At 39.7% G+C, this 21,816-nt stretch overlaps 1 protein-coding gene and 1 long non-coding RNA gene across 2 annotated transcripts in view; one reads left to right on the top strand and one right to left on the bottom strand.

Annotated features, from left to right (window-relative positions):
- The window catches only part of GNAL (G protein subunit alpha L), a 202,848-nt gene that overhangs the window by 129,636 nt on the left and 51,396 nt on the right, over positions 1 to 21,816 (bottom strand). The gene's annotated exons all lie outside the window — the stretch shown is intronic.
- LOC135578594 (uncharacterized) lies at positions 8,979 to 19,687 on the top strand. The gene is made up of 3 exons (XR_010470430.1): positions 8,979 to 9,177; positions 15,417 to 15,606; positions 19,516 to 19,687. It is a non-coding gene; the product is annotated as an uncharacterized LOC135578594 (long non-coding RNA).

A 21,816-nucleotide genomic window follows, 5' to 3' on the forward strand; every position in this document is an offset into this window, starting at 1 on the left:
CTCAAGTCCCAAAATATTTTCAGCCTTTATCTCCAAATATTATTGTTCCTTCAGACTTTTAAAGATGGATTAGTGAAAAATTAGTATTTTGATAGCTACATATGTGCACAAAATCTTGGTCCCGAGTAAAATCAAGAGAAATTTGCCATCAACTTAATTCAACATGAGTTTTATTTAAAAAGCCTTGAGATGGATGTGGCAAAAAGAAACTATGTTTTACAAACAGAAGGATGTAGTTATTTTCAATTACTCTCTCAGATGGGAAGTGCTGGATTGAGGAAGAGGAACGGGTACTGTCTGTTTTAAGCACACACCATAGGAAGGTGAAAAGGGCAGGATGCAGAAGAGAAACAGGTACCGCTCCACCTGTGGTTGGGTATGTGGAGTTTTCAAGAGACGTGGATTCAAGTATCAGATAGGTAGTTTTGTGGTACTGCTTGATCTAGACTCTGGAAGCTGTTTTATCTTCCTCCTTACATAGCGGGGGGCGGAGGGGTGGCAGACACACTACAGGAAAAAATTGACAGGATCTGCCAGGCCAAAATATGTGTTTTTAAGCATTACTGTACTGCTTTTTTTTAGGACAGACTGCTTTTTTCCTCTTGACGTATTCCCGTCTGGAGGGGCAAAAGCTTCCTCAGACCCAGGTAGGTTTGGAAGCACAATTCAGGGTGACCGCTGGTTTTGGAGGCTGTCAGGCATGAGATACACAATGAATGTCTTTTGTGAAGAGCAGTCACATTTACTCCCTGCTGTAGCCCTAAGAGGGCTCAAAACTGGACAGGCTTGGCTAGAATTCACTAACTGGGTCTGGATTTTCATAGTTCTTCAGTGTCAGAAGGTGTAATTTATGTTGCACGAGATGTGCGTAGCCATGTTTATCTCCCAAACAAATACCTCAGTTTGGGACCTAGATCCCAAATCTGGCTAGTGTCAGTCAGTCCTAGAAGCTTAATCTGCCTTGTTTCTTCCCCTCCTCTCCTCAGCAGTTTTCTTCCTGCATTTACTAATGCTGGGATTTTCGGTGCAGATTTGTTCACAGCTTTGAAAAGGTTCAGTGCCAATAAATAGGATTTTACAGGATCCTAGTATATCCTGCTTTTACCTTTCTCCAAAAGAGGGAAAGTGTTTCTCATTTCCTCTCTCCCCCTCAAAAACCCCCATGACCCTTTTGGGTCTCTTCCTCCTGAGAAAAGATCACACAGTTCAAGAATGACACGCGCAAGCAACCTGTGCCCAGAAAGAACTTTTGGCTGTAATTATATTCCAAATCCTCCCTTTGCTTTTCCCAATACAGCACTTATCCCAACGCATTCAAAAGTACAATATCCTAGAAGCAATAATGAACACAAGATAAGCTTTTACCCAATTTGGACACAGCAATTTCCCCCCTTTCCCTCCCCTAAGAGAAATCACAGCTATAACATGAATGTATGCCTCCTCTGCACATGGACAAACCCAGACTCTGAGCATAATCCAAATAACTGCCTCTCTAAAAGGTTTCATCAATGCTGTTTTACTAAACTAGCTTCTAGTACAAATCGTATGCATGAATAAAAGCAAAATCCTGAGCAAGCTTCTTCCTGCTCTTCCCAGACAACCAACGTGGCATCCTCTTCAAGTTCCTAGTCCTCCTGAAAATGAGGGATGTCACAGTGCTTCTGCCCACATGCACATATATATATATATATATATATATATATATATATATACACACTGAGCATCTACACATAAGGTTCATCTTCCCCTGCTTCACGCTCAAACTTGGTGTTGGCCCATTGTGAAACCAGGTGATACACCACAAGCCTTCCTGGAGGGAAATCAGAGACACCTTTATTTCCTGCTTTCCTTTTCCTTGTTCGGCCATGTTAGCATTCCTGAATGGACAAGAACCGAACCCAGCTGAAGCTAAGTTCAGGGAAACAGTTATACCGGGTGGGCACCCCAGGCACAAAGTCACAGTCTTGTTCCTCATGCCCATTCTGTTTGGGCTAAAGAGGGACAAAACCCAGTGAGAATTAATGGGGAGCTCCTATAGACGCAGCTCAAGAGACCCAGTTGCTTCTTGCCCCTCTAATCCTGAGCAGGACTGATGCAGAGCTTTTTCATGCAAACATTAGACAGAGGTCCAGAAAGCTTCTTTACAGAAACCCTCCAGATCCTTTGCAAACCACCTTCCCTTCACACAGCCTCCACTGTGGCTCTGGTTCTGTTTCTCACAAAAAAAAAAAGGCAAATGGAAAGACAGATGTAAACAAAAGCTTGGGGAGGGGAGCGGGGGGGGAAATTAAGTAACTGGAAAAGAGATTCTTCCTGCTTTCCGCTCTTCCTGCTTCAGCACTCACAGGGGTCTCTGAACTGTCTGCTGTCACTGTCCTCAGGTATGGGCACTACACTGAGTGGGTAACACTGTGGTGACCTGGGCTGCTTCTCCTCACTGACCTTTCTTTTTCTTGTAGCCTGTCACTGCACATCAGAATATGCAATTCACTAGTACTCATGTTTTCTGCTCGACCTCATCGTCAAACCATGGTCTGAAAGAGAAAAATAAATTCGTATTTGTATAGGTACCAAAAAAATAAAAAAATATTTCTCTCTGGTAATAAATTCTCGGTAAGTTTGCCTCCCCGAATTTGTCAAATATTAACACAAAACTATACACTCCCTAAAATGCTACATATGGATTCTTGTAAGATACATGAACCAGAAACCAAAGAATTATGACACTGACTGTATTAAAAGTACTAAAAGTACTAAGGGTCTGGAAAATACACAGTACCTGTTTTGCAGAGACGTGAATGACATGCTAAAAAAAAAAAAAAAAAAAAAAATCTATCCTTTATCCTTTCGTGTTTAAACCCATAGCCTCAAAAAAGCCATTAAAAGAATTTTAAGAGGAACTCTTTGGTTTTAAGAAGTGGGATGGGAGACATGCCAGAGAAGGTGAGGTATGCATTTCCACAGTGACTGCGGACCTGAGCTCGAACTGACTTCACGTCCATGGATTAAGGACAAACTCACTGATGCAGGAGAAGGTCAGGCAATGCTGAGGGGCACAGCAATGCTCTGCAGAGTTCCCTGGCTCCCTGACCCGGTTTTGCTGTCCCCTTCCCATGCCATATTTCCTTTACTTGGCAGCTGTCACCACATAACTCACCTGACAAGCCAGCTTACCCCTCGCCTGGTCCTGTCCCACAAACCACAACCTCCCATCTCTGTGAGGTACAGGCAAGCAGTGAAAAGGGAGAAAGCAGGTGAAGTGATGTGGTGAAAGACTATGGAAAAAAGGTAATAGCTGATCTGAGGGAGCTGGGTCTCTTTAGTTTGGAGAAGAGGAGACTAAGGGGGGACCTCATTAATGTTTATAGATATATAAAGGGTGAGTGCCATGAGGATGGAGCCAGGCTCTTCTCGGTGGCAAAAAATGATAGGACAAGGGGTAATGGGATCAAACTGGAACACAAGAGGTTCCGCTTAAATTTGAGAAAAAACTTCTTCTCAGTGAGGGTGACAGAACACTGGAACAGGCTGCCCAGGGGGCTTGTGGAGTCTCCTTCTCTGGAGACATTCAAAACCCGCCTGGACACCTTCCTGTGTAACCTCATCTAGGTGTTCCTGCTCCAGCAGGGGGATTGGACTAGATGATCTTTTGAGGTCCCTTCCAATCTCAAACATACTGTGCTGTGGTGTGCTACTGTGTAATAGGGTTTGAAGGGAAAGAAAGGTTTTCCAGAGAAAAACTACAGGGAGTTTGGGTTCAACCCGAAGAAGTAAGGCTGACAGACTTTTGCCCTGAGAAAGCATTTGTGAAGGGGAGGATTAGCTCCAAGGAGCCAGATGCTCCTGGGAAATCTGCGCTGAGCAGCATCAGGTGAAAACCATATTTGCAGTATGATCACATTAAAGAAAGGACAATCCTCTTTCATTCTATCTAGTTACTCCTTATCCAACCTAGTACCCATCATCCATGTCCCACAAGGAAGCAGAGGGAAAGGGGAATTTCTGCTCTGGCCATCCCAGTAGCTCAGTGTTTGCATTTAGATACTTATTGGTAAAATTTCATGTGTTTATTACTTGTCTTTTCAGACTAGGAATCCCTTTCTATGAAGAGAGACTCACAGGGCAGCACTGCACACATGTGCATCTGTCAGTACTGGGACAGAAGTTGCTGATCGAAACTAAGATAAATTCAGCAAGGGCCTAATAACATGTAAAAGACTAAGTAACATTGTGTGGTTTGAATATTCTTACAATTAAATAACGCTGTTAAACAACCTGATACGGATGCTTTTGCAATAAGCAAAAGGACAACCTCTCGTTTGATGAATCTGTGAAACCCTGTTACCTTGTTATGTTGTTAGCAAAACAGGAGGCACTTAAATAGCAAAACAAGCTAATATCATCCTAGTTTAGAAGTGAATTCATCAATAAATAAAGAAGTCATCTAGAATTATAGATGGAGTTGCTACTTTAAAAAGTAAGGGGGAAAAAAAAAATCTATACAGGAGATATGTCCTGGATTCTCTGCAACATGCTGACCAACATCTTGCACAGCTGTAACAGTGAAGCCAAATAATTCATCTGCAGTTTATAAAGGGTTTTGTATGTCATATAGAATTTTGCATTTAATAGTAAATGCTCAGGTCCACTATCACCATTTCCCTATTTGGACAAGACTGAAAAACAGGGGAAAAAAAATGGTGAGACTCTGAACATATATGAGATGTGCCTTATCTCACCTTTAACTCCGAGGCACACGCCTCAGCAAAACTCTGGCAGTCGCAGCACGCCGGCCTCCACCCCTCTTCATCAGACAACATTCTGCTGAGCCAGGTTGCCTCTACATTCACCACAAACATATCTGAAACGTGATTTACTTGTGCTTGTATCACCCCTCTTGTCTTGATATAGATGTAGAGATACACTGTTGTTTAACTCTTCTGCCGGAGAAATTTAAGTTTGAGCTATCCCAGCACATGGGGGATTTTCAAAAAAAATCTCTACATAGTTAAGTTATTGGCATTCAAACTAAAAAATATGCCCTAGTTCTTCTGAATGCTGTCAGTAATGGTCAATGGTGTCCAACAGAAAATTTGTTACAAATAAACACAATCCTTGCATACAAGAACTTAACATGAATCAAGGAATTCCGTAACCGCAGCCAGCAAGTGCATATTAATGCAATTCCCATACCCAGAAGCACTGGAAAGTTCATAGCAAGTAAGTTTTCTTCCTAACCCTGTTTAAGGCTCCAAGCATGTTAATACACACACGAGTAATCAGTAAAAATTGGCTTCAGGTAGTAATGTTGCCAAGATGTGTGTAGCCTCACAGACTGTCACACCCTGATTTATATCAATGATGTTTATTGCAGAAATAGAGCTTTTGCTTGACTGCATGAGTCTGGACTAGCAAATCCAGATAAAACATCAACATTTACTGAATAACAAACCACAGTGTTTTTCTCCTCATCCATCTATCTTTTCTTAACCTATACACCTGCTTGTAACAAATACTTGTTGAGTCATGTTCAGCTTGGCCTTTTGTGGTATAGATTTTAAGTTTCCTATAGGTATTTTTGTGGTATATGTGTGCAAAGCAAAAGATCTTTTTGATTAAATAGCTATTACATGTTTGCTCATAATTCGAGACATGACTTCTTGACCCAAGTGATCCTTTCCAAAACCAGGTTTATGTTGCAATTAAACTTCTGTGCTTTCGTGACGTGAATTTATTTATTTCTCTGGACAGATAAAATTGTAGATAAAAAGACTAAGCACACAAATTACTTATATAGGTGACTATTCCATCTGCATACCTATGTGAGGTAGGGGAAAAACAATTGTAAACGTAGTGTGACCACTTCCTGGGAAATAAGTCTACTTCCTCTATTCTGGTTTTCTTTTATTCTCTTTTCCATACATTCTATTCCCTGTTAGTGTCAAAATTACAATGGTATTCTGCTGGAACCCTTATGGAATGAGTTAATGAAACTCAAACCCATATGATTTTACTGATTCTATTTTTACTAGAAAGCAAAAGTTTTTTCCAGCACACACCGGGCTGTTTGTGTAACATGGGTTAGATTCTTTGGAGCAAATATTTGTTTAATTTACTCTAAGGATCAAGAATTCGGATGAAATCTCACAGGACCATTTAACTTGGGATGAAAGGTGAAAAAAACATGGGTGTATGCATGAAGAAGGAGAAAAGGTTGAAAAGTCCAGAGAACTTTCAGACATTTTAGAACAAGTCTCTCAATAAATAAGCTACTGATAAATCTGTATTTTCTCACATACATTGGGAAAGAAGTTTCTTGTTTTAAAAATGCATAATATGAGAAAACTTTCTAAAATATGGCAACATTTTCTCAGTTTTTTAAAGTTTCAGATAGATCAACAATGGAGTCATGTTTCCATATCAATCTGCATAATCACAGGTACTTCTTGTTTTGTTACGAGAACCATTCTAACTTGGTGCCTTGCAACCTTCTTGAAATTTTAAATCTTAGCTAATGTCCAAATGATGTAGAGCAATGCTGTGCAGAACTATCACAGCAGTCTGCGGTCAGCAGTAGTACAAATGCAAAAGCAGTCTAGTTCAGCAACCCAAGCTAAGGCAGCTGTTCAGACTCCACACTATGCATCCTAAAACACTGAGAGGGCTTTAAAAAGCTTATAGCTGGAGTATTTAACAACTCTCAACACCACACACCTAGCCAATTAATTTGTCTACCAATCCTAAAACATTTAAAGGCCCTTCTACCTACCCACACGGCAGCTCTGCTTGCTCAGAATCAGCGATAGCAATCTGCCACCCACATCACCACACACAATGACAAGACTGTGCTTCCATGTCTTTGCAGCCTGTTCTCCATAATATGCAAATCTTCAGGAACTGCATTTCTGATCCTGATGCAACAGCACAAAAGCTATTGTTGTATGAAATGGCTTCGCCTGTCAGCAACACTGTCACCACAATTACTACCGCTAATAAAGATACGATCATAATCTACCACTAAAGGATCATTAGACACATTATGACTATTGTATTTTTTACATAGTTCTTTTAGGTGGACACTAATTGAGAACACTTGATTTAAATAAAAATAACCACTATAAATTTTCATTGACAAATCAGTTCTTAACCTTTAGACAGCTAAGGATGCTGCATGTTCATATAGGGAAAACCAGCTATTAGTGGATTAGTCCTGCAAAACACTTACCAGAAATACAAACCAGTATTAACACGCCATACAAAGAAGAGAGTTTAGAAGAATACACACAAAGATGCCCTGTCTCAACATATAAATGACTTAAATTAAACTAGATTAAAACTTCTCTGTACCATTCAAATGCTTGTGGTCCATACAACAATTTACAGTGTGTTTGGGAATGGACAGCTGGACACTCCGAAAGATTCAAGAATTCCATCTGTAAAAGGCACATAATACATGGCAGAAGTTCACTATAATTCATTTTAAAATAATATATTGAGGCTGCAAAAGCAAATTATGAAGAAGACAGCAAATGCCCAAATTTGAGTTGCTTTTTCATCTCAAATGCAGTACCTCTGCATGTGTATATCATCATAGAGTCCTCCTTTGAAAGCTTAATTTCTGGAAATATTTCATCTCAGAATGACCATGAGCTGTCAGAGTCACACACCACGAAAACAAGAAGCAAAACAAAAGGAAAACACCCTCCAGCCCTCCATAATGGAGGCCCAATACATATAAAATAAAATATTCCTCATGTAGACCAAGTTATTAATATTATAGGAATTCATGGAAAAACTGAATAACATTGGTCACCTCCATCCAAGAGACACGATCACAAGCTGGCAGCAGCACAGAGAAGAGCTATGAAGATGGTATGAAGGGACACCTGGTATCAGAGGAGGAGATGAGAGTGAGTGCGACTGATCTGACGCAGGATCCCTATGGTTGCCAGTGATGACCAGGTGGAGCACGTAGTGCACTGTGCCTTGCCATGACACCCTGGGCCACGAGGGCTGCAGCTTCTGCCACAGCAAGCACATGAAGGGCTACTGGGGGCAATGTTTTATCCAGAACCGTAAGTCCAGCCACTGGTTTTGCCTGACAGAAATCAAAGGCATAACACTGCTTTCCAGAGAGGCACAAGAGAGTGTTCCCTTGGCTAGAGAAAAGTATTTAATGTAATACAATCCCGACTGTCTCACCTAATTTAATAACTCTGTCTTGTGAGGCAGTGAGCCATGTACAAGATGTCCTCACTACATGTACATGTCCTCACTACAGGAAAGACATTGAGGTGCTCGAGTGAGCTCAGAGAAGGGCAACGAAGCTGGCGAACAGTTTGGAGCACAAGTCTGATGAGGAGCAGCTGAGGAAACTGGGGCTGTTTAGCCTGGAGAAAAGGAGGCTGAGGGGAGACCTTATCGCTGTCTGCAACTACCTGAAAGGAGGATGTAGCATGGAGGGTGTTGGTCTCTTCTCTGAAGTATCAAGTGACAGGACAAGAGGAAATGGCCTCAAGTTGCACCAGGGAAGGTTCAGACTGGACATTAGGAAAAATTCCTTCCCAGAAAGCATTGTCAGGCATTGGAAGGGGCTGCTCAGGGAAGTAGTTGAGTCACCATCCCTGGGGGTGTTTAAAATATGAGGTTCTAAGGGACATGGTTTAGTGACAGTGTTAGGTTGATGGTTGGACTCAATCTTGAGGGCCTATTCTGACCAAAATGATTCTATGATTCTACGTATAAACGAAACAGAAAAAAATAAGTTTTGAGCCACCACAAGAGCACAGCTCTGTAAGAACATGAGTGCAGGAAACAACAACAATGCCCACACCAGTCCAGCTCCAAGAGCAACACAACCGGCTGAGGGGAGAGGGGACCCAGGCATGGAGAAGTGTCTTTCCTCATGCTTCCACCTCAGCACACTGAGCTGCTGTTTCAGCCATGGAAGTCCTGTCAGGAGGAGGGAAAGGAGGCAGAAGATGGCAGGCGTCCACACACCTTTCAGAGCCTGTTCCTTCTATTGTGTCAGCAAACAATAGCCTCCGTGCTAATCTGTGAATCTCCTCAGGCTCTCTTCATGCCTTTACCATCCTGCTTCCCCAGCCCAAGTTACCTACTCCACTATTTACAGCCTTCTGAACAGCCCGGTTATTTCTCTGCATGCTCTGCAAGAAGGTAAGTAGAAAGGAGAAAAAAGATGTCACTCAGTCAAATGCCTAAATTTTCACGTTTAACTTGGTTCCTTTCCATATGTTGTCTCCAAAATTTTATGTGATTTATAATGGGAGCTGGTGGCTGTCTTCTGTAAACTGTAGAGAGCACACAGCCAAAGAGTAACACAAAAAACTGATGCTGTGGCAAAATACTTCCAATAGTGCCAAATTCTGTGTTTCCCTTCCCGCGGACTGTTAGTAATTTCAACTGCCTACGGAAATCTGAATTACTGTTAGTATACAATTTACATTACATAGAGTTTACATGCACTTCTTAAACGTCCAGTAATCCTTTTCTGTGCCTTTTTGGAATATACTGAAAAGAAAGGCTGCACTTGAAAAATTCAAAATATTGACAGACATGAAATACAGATACTACATACCTATTAGGCATGGGACTTTATTTTTTTGATTACTTATAAGATTACATGGATTACTTATAAGCTAAACAAATCCATGCTATATCACCTATATATAATACCTTTTTTTTTAAGCTTGCTCTATTCCAAAAGTACACTGTGGTGTTTAAAAAAATATATTTTTATTTGGCACGTGAAAACCATGACACCAGATTTATATATTATAATGTTATTACATATTCCAATTTTATGCTTAGAATCTGCTCACATGAATTTGGAGGGTTAATGTCTTATACATGATAAGAAGACAAACCTCTGACATGGGCCACACAGAAAGTCTGCTATAACCATGCACAGTCACATCCACTAAGGGTTAAAACCATATGCATTATGCAAAATTCTATAATCAATAACAACTTTAACCATTTGCAGTGAAAAGGACTGAGTCTCATAATGCAATTCATCTGCCTAAAGGCTGATTTCTACAGCTAAGCTTCTTACCAGATGTCAAGCTAATACAATAAATCAAATGTGGGGTGCAATGTACCTCATTCTAGCACAGATGTTTAAAATCTAATAATTATGAAAATTGTTATATTATTACCTAATAAATTCCTCCCTTGAAATGCCTATTTCTCTTCACAGACTATAAATGGATTCAAGGTGAGTTCATCTAGAGATCTAATAATCAGTGATCAGAAATCACTGTAAAATGGAAATAAAGGTTACTAGCAGGAAGTACAGCTGAGCAACTGCATTGCATGGCAGCACGCCAAAAATCAGTGTATTCTCAGTGATGTGTTAATAGCTTGGAAAGTAAAGGCGCAGAGATGGTCACCAGCAAGTTTCGCTATAAGAAGAGCTTTTGCACGCAGTTTAGCACCTCTGCTCATGATCAAAGATTTTTAGTGGTATTAATGAATCAATTTTTTTAAAATAAGAAAATAAAGTTAATACATTTTAATGTTTTTCTCCACTTAAAAAGGAACAGTTCTTTTAATAGGGTGCTGTTCAACTCGGTCAATAAGCCATCAATTACCTCATGCAATGAGAAATTCCACATGGGCAAGCAACTCACATCCCCAAGTCTCCTGAGACCAGCCCAGCTTCAGTAATGCTTTGCAAAGGTGTAGGGAGCCACGCAAAAAAAAAAAAAGCTTAAACTGTAAACTACCCTGTCTCTCATCACTACAGTGGTCGTGACAATACATTATTTTTTTCAAAAGCTGACATTTTGACCTTTTAAAGCAGGGGTGTCAAACTCATTTTCACCAGGGGTCACCATCAGCCTCACGGTTGCCTTCAGAGGGCCAAATGTAACTTTAGGACTGTATAGCTACTCGTACATTTATACAGTCCTAAAATTACATTCGGCCCCCTGAAGGCAACTGCAAAGCTGACGTGACTCCCGGTGAAAATGAGTTTGACATCCCTGCTTTAGAGTCTGACATAATTCCTCCATCCCAGATTCTACCACAACTACAAGTTAATACAATTTGAGTAAAATGCGCTGATGCCAATACATACAAAAATTAGCATTTACCTATCAACACACTCAGGTAAGCCTGAACTTCTCTTAAAATAAAAAGGAAAAAGCACGCAGCAGAGAACTACTCCATTCTCCATGTAGGATTACATAAGTAAAAATCTAAGGTGACAGGTGTGTTGTCCGTTTGTTACTCACAACACACATACACAAAAGAGTTTTCTGCCTTTAGGTTTGAATTCACCTCTTACGGCTCTGTTTCCTATAATTTTAGGGTTTTTCTGTCAACCTCTTCACCTCTTCTATCTCCCAAAAGAAAACCCCACCAATAATAAATGTCAAAAAACCTAGGTTCACAATACTCAAAGTCTGCATAAGTTTAGCAAGACGTAAAATGACAGTCCAGCGCCCGGATGATCTGCAGGGAGAAGCTGTACCCCCACTGGGCTGCTTGCTCTAACAGCAGCTGCACCCTAGTTTTGATTGTTAGTTCCTGATGGGCCGCATGGCCCAAATACTTATTTCTCTAGGGTGAGTATCCACATGTTTGGAGAGGCACAGCAGAGCTGCGCACACAGCACAGTTTTGCTTTCAGCTTGAAAAATCTTCAGCAAGCAGGGTTCGATTCAGTTGCCCATCCACCTATAGACACAGCCATGGGCGTTCATATAACTTCTCACAGCTGATCACAACATGGCTTGTTTTATTCCAGTCAACAGCCAGGCAAGGTCAAGCAGTTGGAGCAAACTGAATACATCCTGGTCTACAATTACTCCGTAATACCACTGACATTTTTATCCAGATAGCTATCTTTAGAATAGGAAGTAAGTGCATTAAATAATACCACCTGCCTTTTCTTTCTGCACCCTGATCTCCTTTATTTGATTTCCAAGTCTAACTGTCAGAACTAACCTATTGTTTTCTGAAAGATTACATTATCTAATTATTTGATTTTTTTTTTTTATTTTTTTTTTTAATTCTATGCTTTTTCTTCCACACTTTTAACTTTCTTACTTGGGAACTCTTCAGTACCTGCCATCCACTGTGACAATCAATGCCAGCAGCATCAGTTTTGCAGGAAATCATGTAGATGATTTCCCATGGTTGTAGGAGAGCTCATAACCATCATAAAAGAACAATATAAACTTTAAAAACCCCCTCCCTCCCAATTTTCATGCTCATGAGATAAGAGCTGTCAGCAGCAGTCTGGTTTCCTTTAGACACAGATGATACATGTTTCAGAAGATTACACTGAATATGTAATTACCTAAAGATAGGAACTAGCCCTTTGAAACTCTCCTTCCTGATTTACAGAGCATAAAAATCTCTCTTTGTCAAAAGAGGCAATAAACAAGACTCGTGTTTCCTAAAAAAAAGTGTTCATAAATCAGTAAATAAAAATCCTAAAGAGCAACTACATTTCTCAGTGCACCCTCAAGGATGTAGATTAGGTTCTGAATGACCTTGAAATAAAAGAAACAAACACACCCTACCCCAACTACACTTTTAACAAAAAATTCTATTAAACCTGCTGTAGAAAGAACTTGGGACATTCTGGACAGAAACAGAAGTATACTGTGCAAGCCTGATGCTATTAGACAAAGCATGTTGCCAGATATCTCATCAACAACTACTGCTCCTGAAAAATCAGATTTGAAAACATGAAAAGCAAAGCATGCTGATTTTTTTTTCCCCACAAACAGAAATACATAACCATTTAAAAACTTTCCCTATCGTTCAGTACCTTATCTGTATCTTAGAAGTAGACGTAATTATCATAAGCAATAATAATCAGTACATTTCTGTTAAGAGTACAGAATGAGTAACTTTCAACCTAAGGCCGAAGGCCAGGTGACTAACTTTAGAGAAATATTTACATTGTTACTTTAAAATTTTTTAATTAAATATATGGCATAAAGTATATTTTTAGATTCCAAGTGTGCAACAGTGAAATAAATGAAATAAATTAAACATAATAAATGTGACTTATGTAGATGACCTCAGAGTTAGAGCATAGGAGGGACTTGGCTGTGGAACAAACAACTTCTGGAAATGTTCCAGGACAACAAACTCCCTTTTTTTCAGTTAGATGATCTAACAGACCCCGTGATGATCCAGCACAACAAACAAATTGTCTGAGGACATGCCAAATAGTAAAAAAGAAACAGTAAAACATGATTTTTGGCTCTTAGCACTAGGAATTTACTCTCATTAAAAGGGGGCTCTTCTGCAAATAAAATCCAGTACTGGATTCCACCCTTATGACTATAATAAGATCCTCTTGTCCTAAAAAACTGACAAAGTCTGCTGCAGGAGATGAAAAAGCTTAAGAAAGGGACCACCCTTCATCAACACAGTACAATGGTTAGCATGCTTCCAAGCCAGTCACATCTCAGTGTTTAGGAAAAAGACAGTTTGAAACCAAAACAAAAACAAACCCTAAACAGGATTGTCTAAGGACTCATCACCTTGTAAAAATAGCTCGTGTGTTTGATCTTTGGTCATGACAACACATTACAGAAACCTGAACAACAAAGGCTGTACATATATATGCACACACAGAAACACAGACATGTAGATTTGAAATACACCAAATATATCCAGCGCAGACAAAAAAATAAAAGGTGAAAGGAACCCACGATATATGTAACTCATGAAGGAAACAACAGCAGTTTAACAGTGAGAAAGAGAGGACTTAGCTGGGTGCTCGTCTCCCCGTGTGCCCTGTGCAAAACGCATGTGCCGCAAGTGCATTTTCCACCGCTTGCTTTCTCAGCTGAAAAGCTAATGAAGTCTCAACAAACAGACTTAAGTTCAAACATCATTAATTCTGCTATTAAGGTATATCACTGAGAGGTTCTCCCACTTATATAGTTATCAAGTGCTTGGCAACAAGGACATTTATAGTTCATTTCTCAAGAAAAGAAAGACCTGAATTTTATTGCAGATTACTAGCTGTGTCATTCTTTGCAGTTTCAAACCCCAGAACAGCAGCAAGACCACCAAACCCCCCAAATAAGTGCACAGTAAGCTGCTGCCAAAAAGTCATCAACAATTACACTACAGGTCTGTAAAACAGAATTATCAATCCTTCCAAGCACTACTTCTGATAAAAATTAAGGGGGGCCCTTCAGACTAGGATAACACCAGGCACCTCTAAAGCTGTCTTAAAAATGAAGGCTTCAGCAAAGCCATAATCATAAATGTGAGCACAGCAAAGCACAAGCAAAGGAGCTTCTCCTGTAAAAGCCACGTCCAGGACATCAGAAAGCATCGGCCTTGAAGTGCTCCTTTACCCTCTCATCCCCTCCATGGGAGCCAGGAGAGGACCAGGGAGGGCCTGTTCCAGTGCTGCCTCCATGCAGCCCTCTCCCTGCTTGCTCCACAGTGCCTCTGCTGCCACACACATTACAGGTCCAAAACTAGATGTTCCCCACCATATATTTGAACTGCTTGGGCCACAGCACAGCAAGCTGCTCCCTATGTCTCCTTCACAGGACCAAAAGCATACCCAACATGGATGCTGGAGCCTGCATTTCGGGCACAGAAGACCTGTGCCAGGTCATTTGATGAGGAGGCATTATAAGGCAGGAGAGTTTTCCACAGGCACTTGAGATAGGCATCACCACTCACAGCAGTGTGGTTTCTGCAGGACAAATGAAAGAGGCTTCAAGCTATAGATCACATTACAAAAAAAAGAAAGGGAATTTGAGTTTTTGTTTCTCTGTTTTATTTCTTCCTGGTTGAAAGCAACTTCTCCGGTTACAATAGTAAAGCTGAACACCATGTAAAGAAATGGAGAGCAGCAAATCATTGCTCTAAGGTACCAATAAGCAATTAGTGCTGTCTATTGTGGGTTATCAAATGCAAAAAAGACTGGTTTCCACAACAGTTGCTCCCTGAGCTCTCTGCCCAAATGAAAGGGAAAAAAATAAACACTCAGTTAGTTTAGGGGATTTAGCCACAAAGTTTAGTGCAATGTGGATGCAAAATCTGCAATAAGCTTGAAGAATGCAACACTATACAGCATGAGGATTGTAACTGCTCATCTTGGAGCTATATTTAAACATTCAAACTATTTTCAACCAAGAAGGCTTTCCTGATGCAGGAGGAGATCACACTGTGAAGAACTCCTCAATATTCTGCTTCAAAAAACACAAGACTTTGGAGCACTTGATGCCAAATGTTTATTTAGTCCTAGTTTAATATGGTCATCTAGATAAAACAGCAATGGCAGCACTCATACGGGTAAAACAGTGATGGCAGCTGAAGTTCTGGTGTGAAAAAGCCAAAGTCTTTACCCTTAAGATGACTTCCATGAATACAAACCTCACCCTGCTCATTCTCCATTTCCAGTTTCTTCTGCTCTCCACAGAAGTCCTCTGACCATCGACTCATCCATCTCCCACAGATCTGCCTCCTGCCCAGTATTACCTGTCAAAGCTTTTCCTACCAACATGCTGCATATCTTAGGGTTCATACTTCATCTCCAGTATTACCTGAGTCTCCAATGACACCAGTGATTTGGCAAATTGGGGCATGAGAGGTAGGTACATACTTCTCTTTAAGAAGATAAATATGGTTCATTTATTTGTCTTGAATTTAGTCAGCTCTTCTTTCATTCTGCAAAGTAGTTCTTCTGTGATTAAAAAAAAGCCTAAATGCTCCAAATGAATATACATGGTAATTTTCTCAAGCAATGTTCAGCTACAGAGCAGGTTGGGATCCTCTGCTCCAGGTGACTTCTTCCCAAACAACAGGGCATGAGAAAGCATGAGGTGACAGAAGGTGAAAGAGCTGACAGGCCAGAGCTGACTTAAGGCAGCATATGAAGATCATGCAGATCTGAGGAAGACACTTTCAGATAATATGAAGACCTAGGTGCATCTCTCTTTCCTCTCTAACACATAACTAGCCCACCCACAAATTTATTTTGAATATGTATTTGCAGTACTTAATAAATTATGCAGTTCTCCCTAAGATCTGAATTAGAAACAAGGAAAGGTAAATTAGGTTCTAAGCAGACAAGCAACATCACAATCAATCAAGCTTTCATAATTTTTTAAAAATGAAATAATTCATCAGCAACCAGGTATTTTTTAATCTCTGAAGAATACCTGACAACCACTCAGGCCGGGGGTGGTAGAATTTTTCCTAGATACCTCCCAATTTCATTAATATTTAATTTCAATGTTCCTTTGAAACCCTCTTCCAAAACAGCGTCTACAAATACCATCTCTAGTACTGATAACAAAGGAAGGTGTGAAATTTTCTCTCTAAATCTACAGATCTGGATGTATGGAATTTTAAACTACTGGCATTTTAAGAGGCATCTCTAATGTATTTACTAATTCTTGTTTTAGCTCTAGCTCGCACGTTACTCAAGAGCACAGGTATGAAGGCAACTTAATAAAACCATTCAAGCATTTCGAACGAAATTTTAATTCCAAAAAGCTTTGGTAGATAAGAGAGAGGGATAAGAGAGACAACAGTGAGATTGAAGGAGGTTTAATGCAACACAACTAGGGGAACAGAGACTGAAGGAATTCATACCTGGCCAGACCTCAGAACTGCATTAACTGGGGAAGAAGCACAAGTGAGATGCTGAACAGAGAGGAAAAGCAGCATGAAGACTATTGTAAGAGAGGAGCTGAAATGCTATTTGCCACACATATCAAAATTAAAATTGTTCAAACTAAGATCAGCATAGACAAGCCTGAGATCTGCTCAAAGCAAACTCAAGAAAAACTGTAAAAAGCAAATGGAGTTCTTGTGAGGAGAGCTTAAAATGTGATTATAAGTATTTGAACTGCTTTTGGAAATGAAATAAAAAAGTAAACCAGTCTTTATTTTTTTTTTTAATGCAAATCTACAACTTCATATTTGGAAAGTGAAAAAAAAGAAATCCCTATTTTCTGTAACTGTGTCAAAGTTATAGGCTCCCTGATGACACTAATGCAGAAATCCTCCAGCTCATCCCCCTAGCTTGGTACCTTTCCAACTTCCTCAGCCTTTTCTTGATTTGAGTAGCCAAAATATCTCCTTTGCCTACTGACAGATGTGTAAAGACATAAAACTTCCTCATAAATCCATTGTTAAAACAAGACAAACAAAATATTAATATCATGAGAATACTCTGCCACTCCCCCCATGACCTTTTCAGTTCCTTAGTTGACCTTCCCTGATAAAACTTGTGAAAGGCCTTTTATAAGAGAACAAATTGCCTGCTGATTGTCTTTGCTCCACTGTTCCACAAACACATTCAAAGAATTCTAGAAGATGAGCCAGAGACTATTTCCCTTTGCAGAAACCGTGCTGGCAAGATTAGAACTCACCTCTTCCAGAGGCACAGACCAGCTTGCCCAAGCAAGACATTCTGGGGTCCGTCTGTATTTGTGATGGATTCCTATGAGCTGTTAGGTTTTTACAGGAATTGCTTGACCAAAAGAACAAAATTGTCACTATCAAACAAAGAGAAACTTCAGAGATTGTTCTTGGTTAGAACTACGAATGTTTTCACAAACTTGACAGCTGCCAACCCCCGAAAATGAAAAATTATCTCTTCTGTATCTCTACAAAGTCAAATTTCTACTGTGATATGTAAACAGATAATGCCCTTCTATGTAAAATGGTACCTTTTTTAATAGATCAGAAAACAAAACAAAAAAAAACATAACAAACACACACCAAACCAAACTATATGGGCTTTTTTTGGATTGCCGTGAAGTCTGGCACATTCTTTGGGGACTGGGACAGGAGGAAGGAGAGGAATCTGACAACATTAATGTTCCTGACTTGAGCATTTGTAATTAAATGCATACATAAAACTGAGATACAGCTAACTTTTTTCTTTCTCCTCCCAAATTTAACTCTTCTAAACGTTGTTATTGTTTTCCTGCAGGATGAAGGTGACACATCAAACTGTGGTTCAGACTGAAAATGTTCTCTTGTCTTGACACTTTCCCCATATTTAGAGTATGGCACTTACAGTACATTCAAAAAAGGCTAAAAGAAAATAAGATTTATACTCCAACTGTTAGCCCAGGCACAAGCTTTATCCTCACAAGATGGTGCATCTGCAAAAAACATATATCCAAATGAAATTCTAGCTTATCAGTTTTTGGTTGAGCAGAGCTGATAGAAGAGACAGGCTAAGCACCAAATTTGAACTGTGCTCAATCAGTATCAGTTTGCATAAAATGACTGGCAGACATTTGAAAAACAGTAAGAAAAAAAGCTACAATTGGCATTTGTAGACTTTTTTTATTTTGAAGAAATGTTAGCAGAGTATAGCAATGTTCTGAGGAATCAAACTACTTTTGAAAATAAAAACTGTATACATGAATGCATACTTGTAGGGCTGAGAAAGTTAGAGAATGAAAGAACGAGCTAATAAGAAAAGGGGATTGAAGCTACAGTGAAAGATTATGGGAATAAAAGGGTGATGCTCAGCAGCAGTAAAATTTAGCACAGCTGAGAGAGAAGAGAGAAGAATATCCTGATCCAGGTGCAGAGAATCCAGATAACAAAGAAAATAACACAGGTATTTGACAGAAGAGGGAAATTAGTGGGAGGAATCCTTGTCAGCTTCACATTCCCATCCCTTGAAGGCAGGATCAGAGTAACCCTTTCCTTTAAGACCATCTCCCTGCTCCCCAGATGTGAGTCTCTTACTCTTCACCACTGGCAAAACCAAGAAAAGAAGCAGAGCTGGTGGTTGTGGTGGGGAGAGGGAGGAGAAGGGATTTGGCTGTTCTTTAGAAAAGCCTTGACCCTTTACATAGTTTTAACCTTTTCCCTGACCAACCTGTGTTTCTCACTCTAAATCCAAACCACAGCACTGTACCTACTACTAGGAAGAAAATTAACTCTATCCCAGCTGAAACCAGGACACATGATCTAGGGCAAACAAAGAAAATCCTGGCACCAGAGTCCTACTACTCAGGGACTACAAATTTAAACGCTGTCAAATATGTACTGTGCTCTTCCCTGTAGAATGAAATACCTGCCAAATTTCACAGTCTCTTCACTCTTATGCCAGTAACAATACACTTTTCACTAACGTCTCATTAAGCCTACAAGCCACGATCACCTCCCCTTCACTGCTGACAGAGATTTATGAAATCACATCTTTTTCATAACATGTGCATGATCTTCTGCATCACATTACAATTCCAGCTCTGCCAACTTACTCCAGTTGTTCCCTGCACCTTTCAGTAGAGCTGGAAGGCGGCTGCAGTGTTCCCACAAAGATGTCCAGACTGTTGCTAAGCACTTATTAGGACCAGAGCAAAGATGGCTTGTGTGCATGTCTCACATCCTTCTCACTGAATTTTATAAAACTTGGCACCCTGGAAGACCATGAACTATCATCACAAATCCTCTGAATGCACCACATCTGGACTGCAAATTCTGGGCTATGTCTCCTAACACACAGCACATTTTCTCATTACAGCTGCCAGATTTGAAAGAGGTGCTGAGTCTTGAGATTCATCTACAACCATGTTAAAGGTATCTAAAACATTCTAACCAGTAATTTGCAAACTGACCCCAAAGATGCAAGACCTGGTTTGGACTACAAACATCACATGTAGTAAATGTATGAATGACAACTTGATATGAACTAAATTAAGGACTGATTAAACTCCAATTGCACGTGCATGTATTCTTTCTGCCAAATTTGTTTGCTGCAGATTTAGAATTTTGTTATTTGAAAAAAGGATGTGGTTATTTTCTTCTACATCAGCAGCCCCTGGATTTCTAACACAGTAGTTTGAATAGAATTCCTGTTCCCACTATCTGCATGAATTACATAAACACAATAAATTGCACAAAGTATATAAACTGTACACATAAATACAATGCATTACATAAATCATTGAACTATCCAGCTAGAAGCCTTAGTGAATCAGCAAAGATGACACCTGAAGTCACTAGTGATTCAATGCTTCAGACGACTGCTCTGAGAACTGCCCTGTTGAAAACCCCATGCATTTTGAAGTCGGGAAGGCAGGTGGGACAGAAGTAAGAACGAGGGAAGAAGCAGCAATTGAAGCTAAAGAGTGAAAAGAAATATAATAAATAATGCAAAGACCCTGCCTATAGAAAATTCCATGCAGACTTAGACAGGGAGAGGGTGTTCATCCCAGACAAAAATTTTTATCTAGTGATTATATTCTCCTTAGTTTTTTCTCTCTCTGAGAAAGCACTTATTCTTCTGTTTCTCCGATCAAAAATAAGCCAAACTATCCCTGCCACATTTCAGCAGTGAGCAATATCACTATATTTTCCTCCAAAAACCCTTTCAAGATTCTTACTTTTTGTGATCCCATACTATATGCATTAATTCTGCCTTGAAATACTATTTTAGTCTTTATGATAAAAATAGAACTTCTCTTCAAAAAGCATATGGAATAATTATACAATGTAGTCTTAAGACTAGGCAATATTAATGCTTTGCTCAATATGGGAAAACAAGGAAAATGTGAATAAAATAATGGCAAGATGGTGCTTTAAGTCAAGATTGGAATCACACCACTTAATGGGATGAATCAAAGCTTAGAGATGAACTTAAATTTCTGACAAAGTTTAGTTCAATCCAAGCCAGAAAAACCTCAAGCAACTGCACTGTTCTGAATTGTTTTAGCTTTTCTAAACAAATCAGAACAGCAAGTGCTATTGGAGGCATAAACAGATTTCCTATTTAAAATGCTCAACTATAAGGCTATTGACCACATTCCCTCCCTTCCTGTCCCAATTTAAACTTGGCTTTCACAGCTCCTGCTGAAATCTGAGGTGAGCCAACTCTGAACCAAATTTAGTTTTGTCTGCTTTTAATTTGATTGGACTGGCTTTCAAAACAAACCAAGCAAACCCTCACAACACAGGGATTTCAAATTGCTGAACTTGTTTTGCCTAATCTCCCCATTTTTATCCTAACATTACCCCTTATTCAGGGCTGAGAAAACATGAAAAATAATACATTTTCAAAAGGAGTTTTTATTTAGAAGTTAGGAGCTGCTTAGGAAATTGAAGGATAAAAATTGAAAATTAAATCAATATGCTTGGCAACACTTTAAGTAACACTCAATATGTATAGATATGCAAAAAAGAATTGTATATACAAAAAAAGAGAAGATACTCTCTGACAGTAGAAGTAACCTCCTATCTGACAGCTTCTAAAAGTTTCTAGTATGAAAAAGGTCTCTCTTACCACAGGCCAACTAGAAAGTATGTTTTCACAACCCAGCAATTTTGAGAGTGCACATATTGCCTTACCTACAGCCCTGCTCCTGGATGCCCCATCGATTTACTCTCTACTTGCTCCTGGCAAAGTTTATTAGGCCTTGTTAAAAACAGCCCAGTAGGATTATTAAGCAGAAATCAGGCAGCTAGAATACTCTTTCTGTGACAAGTCCAAACTGATTTCTCCAGAAAGAAATAGTCCTTATCCAGTACACGCTGTTGTTGTTCCAACAGATGCCCTACCATGGTGTGAACTCATCATCTGAACAGCACTTTCCTGCCTTCCTTGGCATGAAGTTGTATACATTTAAAACATCAAGGAACTAGCTATTACATGATACATTTTACTGAGTAAAACCAAACAAACCAACCAACCAAACTCAAATTGTTGAAGATTGAGTTTTTACTCCTACCTTTCAGGAAACTTTTTCTGACTAACAGTCCTTACTCTCTTATACCACAGAAGAGTTTGAAAGAGCAAGGAGAAAAAGTATTCCTGTCAAGAAAAGTT

The sequence above is a fragment of the Columba livia genome, chromosome 2, assembly GCF_036013475.1.
Source record: "Columba livia isolate bColLiv1 breed racing homer chromosome 2, bColLiv1.pat.W.v2, whole genome shotgun sequence".
In the NCBI taxonomy this organism is placed as follows: Eukaryota; Metazoa; Chordata; class Aves; order Columbiformes; family Columbidae; genus Columba; species Columba livia.